This window comes from Tiliqua scincoides, chromosome 1, assembly GCF_035046505.1.
Source record: "Tiliqua scincoides isolate rTilSci1 chromosome 1, rTilSci1.hap2, whole genome shotgun sequence".
NCBI classification, from domain to species: domain Eukaryota; kingdom Metazoa; phylum Chordata; class Lepidosauria; order Squamata; family Scincidae; genus Tiliqua; species Tiliqua scincoides.
In genome coordinates this window covers 63,447,500-63,455,055 of record NC_089821.1, presented here as the reverse complement: position 1 = coordinate 63,455,055, position 7,556 = coordinate 63,447,500, and positions in this window count along the sequence as shown.

Genomic DNA, 7,556 nt, shown 5'->3' with positions numbered 1-7,556 from the left:
TTGAGGTCCTTGTAGGCTGTGATCTCCCCCCCCTTCTCTGTTCATAAAAGGAAGCACCCCTTCTCCAGGAACTGAGAATGTGAGTGGATGTGTCAGCATCCCTGCAAGAGAGATTATTGCTTCAACCAACCTTTCCCTCTCTCTTCAACATGTATTGCAAAACACTCTGTCCATGCTAAAAATGTGAAAGAATGACTCTATCAAGATAGGCGCAAATACAGTTTCTCAAACCATCAATCAGGTAATTCTCAAACCTTTGGAAGATGATTGGGGTCCCCCTGCAAAGCCCAAAGCTTAGTACTCTGAAATAAAATAGCCCGACATGTGTGGTAAACACTGTTTTGTGTCTGGCCTCTTGGCTGAAGACAGTTACATCGCTAAACCGTCCCCCCAGCATGAGCTGCTGTTGTTAAATCCACTGGCCAGCTCAGATCATCCCAATATTGTATGCAAAAATGTTACAGCTTCTACAAATAGAAGGGCTTCAAGGTGTTTTTATGGTATAACTAGATTTTGCACAGCTGCCTGGATGCTTAAGCAAGTAGTGTGCAGTTCTCATTCATTCTGCCACCATAGATGGACCTTACCAGCAGGCAGACCACTTCCCCTCTAGCCTATCACTCTCCTCTAAACTTCCTCTTACACTTTATCGCTCTCTTCCTTTTCCAATCCTGACAGTGGGAGAAGCAGAAGCTCACACATCACTGGCCAAGTGGAGGTAGCATCTGGCATGCTGCCTTAGGCGCTGGGAGAGCATGCTGGACATGCACTCTGCCCATATTCCTTTAATTAAATAGCTTTATTTAGTAGTCAAACTTTTTTTCAAACTCTTTTTCAAAGTGTGATATTTTTTCTGTTTCTTTACTTACAGTATTTTTCTCCTGTAAAAAAAAAATGGAGAATGGGTTGATGGACCCGCGTTGAGCCAAATCTGTGGATGAAAAATCCGCAGTTGATCAGATGCAACCTGTATAATCTTGATAGTTCCTGCGTCCAGCATACTCCTATAGTTAGTGTCCTTTAATGTTTTGAAATCTTCAATCAAATAATTCAGCTGCAAAACTAATCTAAAGATAAATTAATGCATAGTTGTTTGATTCAAGGGTTCTATCTAATGAGCATTTTGAGGTCATATCCACTTGTCACCTGTGCCTGGCCCCTGTGACATGGGTCAACCTAGGAGCAGGGGTCTCCTTGGAGCAGGAGTCTCCTTGGCAGCAAGCAGAGAGTACTGCCTGGACCTGGCTCCCATGCCAAGGGTTTCCCTGGGAGTAGGGCCCAAGGTGGGATCTTGGGCCAGTCACATGGCCAAAAGGTGTGGGGCTGGCTGGATCAGCAACTGGGCACATAAGGGACCTGGCACCCAGAATGAGATGTCTTGCCTCTCCCTACAGCTGCAGCACAGGCAGAAGGATGGCCAGAGGCAAACACCTCACCTTCTCCAGCCTGTCTCTTGTCTGAATGGGGCCTAAGAGGCTCCAGCCTGAGGGATTGGGAACTGGGCCTGGGAACTCCAGGGGCTGAAACCCCCCCAGATTTCCATAGGGACTGGGTCAACCATTAGTGGCTTGGTGCCCTGCCCCAGGGCTAGGGTTTGGGCACCGCTGTTCTAGACTGAAGAGCCCCAAACGCTGTAGCCTTTCCTCGTAAGGCAGGTGCCCCAGCCCAATAATCATTTTGGTTGCTCTTTTCTGCTCATTTCCAGTATATCCTTTTTGAGATGCAGCAGCCACAACTAGACACAATACTCCAGATGTGGCCTTACCATCGATTTGTACAATGGTATTATAATATTAGCCATCCTATTCTCAATACCTTTTCTAATTATCCCAAGCATGGAATTAGCCTTCTTCATCGCTGCTGCACATTGGGTCGACATTTTCATCGAGGTGTCCACCAGCACCCTAGAATCTCTCTTCTGATCTGTCACAGACAGCTTGGAACCCTTTACCCCAGTGGTATTCAAACTGGTGGGTCGCAATCCACCAGTTCGTGTAAAGGTTCCCCCATCCCTTCAGGGGGTGGGGGAAGGGGAGAGGCAGGGAAGCGATCCCCAGGATTGCATCCATATGGGGGGGCGAGGGGGGGTAATTGTGACTAACATTATGCAGGCAGGGCTGCAGCAGGCTGCAGGAGGTGCGGGGAGCCTATAGGTTATTATTATAGGTTCTTAGGTAAGGGAACAAACATTCCCTTACTTTGAGGAAGCCTCCATGAGTGCCACCCAACTACAGGATGCAGCACGCATCCCTTTGGCACAGTTATGCCAAAGTTTATTAGCATTTGGGCCTTAATTCCTTAGTCAAGAGGGGCCATTCGGGCAGCGTTAACTGTCTGAGATCTTCTGTCGTGAAGACAGAGGCAAAGAACTCATTTAATTTCTCTGCCATCTCTAAGTCTCCTTTTATCTCCCCTTCCCCTCCATCACCGTCCAGTGGCCCAAACACTTCTCTGGCAGGTTTCCTGCTTATAACATATTTGAAGAAGCTTGTATTATTGCCTTTATATTGCTGGCCATGCATTCCTCAAAGTCTTTCTTGGCCTCCAGTATCACCTTCTTACATTTCTTTTGCCACAGTTTATGTTCCTTTTTATTCTCCTCATTCGGGCAAGACTTCCACTTATGAAAGGAAGCTTCCTTGCTCTGTACAGTCACTCTAACTTGGTTCGTTAGCCATGCTGGCATCCTTCTGTACTTAACTGAACCCTTCCTCTTTTGTGGTACACACTTCCGTTAGGTCTCTATTACTATTGGTTTAAACAGCTTCCATGCACTCTGGAGAGATTGGACCCTCTTTACCTTCCCTTTGAACTTATTTCTAACTAGTCTCCTCATTTGAGGGAAGTCCACCCTTCGGAGGTCAAGGGTTTTTGTGTCAGATTTGCTTGGCACTCTTCCCCTGTCTTGCATGGCAAAACAGAGTGCAGCGTGGTCACTGTTCCCAACAACTCAGTAACATTTACACCTCTAACCAGGTCCTGAGTACCATACAGTATTAAATCCAGAGTCACCTGTCCTCTGGTGCGCTCCATGACTTGCTGCTCTAAGGCACAGTCATTTAGCATGTCTAGAAATCTGCTCTCTCTTTTGTGACCAGATCACAAATTGACCCAGTTGATATGAGGATAATTGAAGTCCCTCATGATTACCACCCTGTCCCTCCTTGACATCTCCCTGATCTGTTTCCTCATTTCAAGGTCTGCTTCAAGTTTGTAGTCTGGAGAACGATAGTACGCCCCCAGTATTACATCGCTACTTGAGCCTGGTAATTTCACCCACAGTGATTTTATGGTGGAGCTGGACTCTCCTTCAATCTCTACTTTGCGAGATTCCACCCCTTTAACATAGATGGCCACCCCACCTCTAACACGCCCCTTCCTGTCCCTCCTATAGAGTTTATGGTCTGAGATTGCAGTATCCCACTGGTTCTCCACATTCTACCAGGTTTCCATTATGCTCACTATATCAATGTTTCCCCTAACCACCAAACATTCCAGTTCTCCCATCTTTGCTCAGAGACTTTGGGCATTTGCATAAAAGCACTTGTACATGGAAGCCCCCAAGAAGGGCTGCTTATTTGCTCCTTTATCCCTGCAGTCTCTTTGTTTTGCTGGACGACCTATCACACCCTAACATGCTTCCACTCCCAATTCCTACTCCTACTATGTCCCTGCCTTGTTCTCTAACCTCCCCATCCTCATTCCATAGGGACGAGGAGTCCTGAACCAGATGTCCCTTGGCCCCTGTCGACTTTTCCCCCAGGGATAGGTTTAAAGGCTGCTCTGCCTCTTTTTCTACTTCCACTATTTTGACCTATATTGGGAGCATTGCTGCAGTCATTTGATGAAGAATAAGGAGTACCAAAAACAAATGCTCTTCAAAAGCTTCTTTGTTTCTCTCTGTGTGTGGCAATTTAAGCTTGAACATCTCCCCAGTGTGCCTTTAAACCTTGTTGAGAAACATCACACCAGACTGAAATCTAAAACAGTATCCTCATCTGGAAAGCAGGAATCTGTCCCTTTAGGACGCCTGTGCAAAGGTCATTTATCACAGTTAGCTGTACAATTATGTCAGGCATTTCTTCTCTCTCCCTATTTTGAAAAGACTGGCATAATCTCTCTTTTTTCTTCTGAGCACATCAGACCTCTGTTTCTTCATGGATTCCAAATGCAAAGAGAAGTATTATTTAGGGTGCAATCCTGCCGTTCACTTGGGCCAGCGAAAGTCCCCTCTGCTGGCCCAGGAGGGTTGCAAACATGCCGTCAGGCACATTTGCGCCTCCTCTGGAGTAAGCTGCATCCGTGCATGGAGGTGCGCCGACACAAAATGCTGGATCCACCTTTCCAAGCTGGGCAGCCCTGGATGGGGCTTCCCAGATTTGTGCCAGTGATATAGCTGGTGTGGATCCAAGAAACCTCATGGGGTGGCTGGGGCTTTACCCGAGTTAAGGGGAAATATATCCTCTTACCCTGAGGAGACCTTCAACCACCTCTTAAGCTGCATTGGGGTGTAAATATCATAAGGAACTTCCCAGTATCCTTTTAGAAGTTGTAATTACCTGACAAAAGAGCGAAGAGCTTATTGGAGGGGCTCTTCCACAAATTTTATTCCAAATAAAAGCATGACTTTTGAGCCTATGTCCCAGATTTGGATATGGAACTGACCAAAATTTGTGTTAGGAGCAGTCTGATTTTCCTTGGGCCTTTTCAGGATACCGTTATGTCGTGAACATAAAACTGCTTGTGAGGATTATAATAAGAAATCTAAAGAACATAGCTCAAGTATTGGTCAAGACATAATTTTTAAGTGGATTACCAAAACGTTAATCCATTAACATTTCAGAATGTATTTCAGAAGGAGAGTTCGCATACAGAGGAGTTCAGTCTAAGTGGAATGGAGGCAAATTCTATGTTATTCCCTTCCTCCTAGCAAACAGGCAACATTAATACAATATCTCCCAAAAAGTATGTTAAAAGTCCCTGAGCAAAAAGAAACTGTATTCAGAAAGCAAAAGTTTCTTTAAAAAAAAACTCAAGTCATGAGGAAAGACATAATGATAGTCAGGAAAATCTGCTCCAAACAGCCTTATGCAGAATTATGGAGGATAAGTCACATTCAACTGAATATGAATGTCACCCCAAGCAGAGCCAGTTTATCCAGGAAGGTGCTTCACATGATGATGTGCCAGTTCTGCTCCTCCCATTCTCCAGTATTCTAACTCTCCTCCCATCCACATTTGCTTTTCCTCTCTATTCGCATCTGCATTTTCCAATTCAGGAAGGAAAAGGAGGAGTATCAGAGACATGTAGGTGGACAGAGATGGGCGCCACTCACCAATCTTCTGCTTGCTTCAGAGCTCAATCTGGGCTCAGCGTGCCGGCTCGCCGCCGGTGCGCACTGTCGCAAACATGCTGTAAGGCATGTTTGTGGACCCTACCGCCAGGCAAGTGCTGGTGGTAGCCCAGTGCTGGCCAGCGCCAGGCTGCCACCGGGCAGGCACCCGACCACCACTGCTTGGCAGTCGCGAGCAGCGGAGAGATAAACGGGGGCGTGGGGGGGGAGGAGGTTTTCTGGGGAGGGGGGAGGTAGGCAGAAGGTGGGAAGAAGGTGTGTCGGGGAGCGGGGAGAGGTGTGTCAGTGGGGGGAGTGGGGGGGAGGCGGGACCGGTGGAGCTTTGCTCCACTGGATCCAAAGCCTCCATATTGGGCTCACTGCCCAACATGAAGGCACTTGATTCACCACCAACCTTTGAGTTAGTGGTGAATCAAGTAGCCCACTGTGGGGCTACTACGCTTACCCGGGGAAAGGGGTAAAATTCCCTTTCTCCCAAGGTGCTGCTGGCGGGTGCCTTGGCTATGTAGGATTCAGCAGCAGCCATTCTTGGCACCGCCACAGCCACATGCCCAGGGCAGCTCAAGATTGGCTGCCCAATTAGCCACATGGATGGACCAACCCTGAGGAACGTCAAGGAAGCTGTAGGCCTGTTGTGTGGAGAATATGGGGAAGTGGCAATATATGAATGAAAGAAGGCAAGTTGCTTATTTTCTTTTGTGCATTGTCTTCTCCCATCAGGGAAATGTGGCCCAACCTAATCACAATTGTACTAATGAGGAACTATAGGCATTACATCTCGAGATAGGTTAAGAGATAGTAAGGGAACATATAGTTACTCTAAATTAAAGATCCCAGGACAAGATAAACAACACCCCAGGATCTTGAAACTGCCAATGAGAACTCCTGGATAACAGACCAGATGCCAGAGGACTAGTGATAAGCAAATGTCATTCTATCTTTTAAAAAGGGGGAAATGAAGAAATTACAGTCATTTTGATGTTAATAGCTGAAAAGATCCAGGGACAGGTTGTTAAGTAGAATGTCTGTCAGCAGTCATAAAATAGTGGTAATTGTATGAGGTAATTTCGAGACACTGGCATGGCTTTGCCAATAAAAAATCATGCCAGACTCTCATCTCCTTATGTATTAGAGTGACTAGGGTGCAATCCTAACCCACTTTCCAGCACTGACATAAGAGCAATGTAGTTCAGCTCTGAGGTAAGGGAACAAACATTCCCGTACTTTGAGGAGGCATTTGTGAGTACCACCCAACTGCAGGATGCAGCACACGTTCCATTGGCACAGCAATGCCAGTACTGGAAAGTTAGTTGGGATTTAGGCCTAGTCTGATAGACTGCAGGAGCACCATCAACATATTGTTCCTCAATTTCAGTGAAGCATCATGACATTTTTGTAGTTAAAATGCTGAAATGTGGGCTAGGTAGTGCTACTGTTAGGTGTGTTCAAAGATAGTTGAAGAACACTTTCCCAATGAGTGCTAACAATAATTTTGGGCACCAGGTTTTGTTACCTAGGGAAAGGTGGTATATAAATCTACAAATAATAAATGGCTACATATTAACCTAGAGAGAGATATATATTGGGTGGAGTGCCACAGGGCTCTCTTGGCCCTTATGCTGTTCAACATTTTTATAAATGACCTAGGTGAGGGGATACAGGAAGAGCCAGTGCCAGGCTATTTTGCACCCTAGGTACTTGCACCCCCTGCCTTTTTTTTTTTCTTCCATAAAGCAATATGATCTAGCTACAAATAAAGCTAATGCAATGCTGGGCTGCATTAATAGAGGCATAGAATCTAGATCACAACAATAGTTCCAATGTATTCTGCACTCGTTCAACCTCACGGAATATTGGATCCAGTTTTGGGCACCAAATTTTAAGAAGGGTGTTGATAAGCTGGAGTGAATTCAGAGGAAGGTTATCAAGGCCCATCCCAAACATGCAGAAACCCATGTTGAAATGATTATTTCCCATGGAATAAGAATCTATTTGGATGCAAGCCAATGTAGATTTCCTTATCCACAAGGCTTCTGTTGGTTTTTTGGGCCACAGAATATCCAAGTACCTCTTTCCCACTTTATCCATGAGACAGCAACCTAGACTGGCTCCCAGCAGAGCCCTCCCTTACTTGTTTTCTTGTTGTTCTCAGCTTTAAAGGTAAGCTGTCTTTCTTCCTTGTTTATGGAAGTAGGAGAGACAG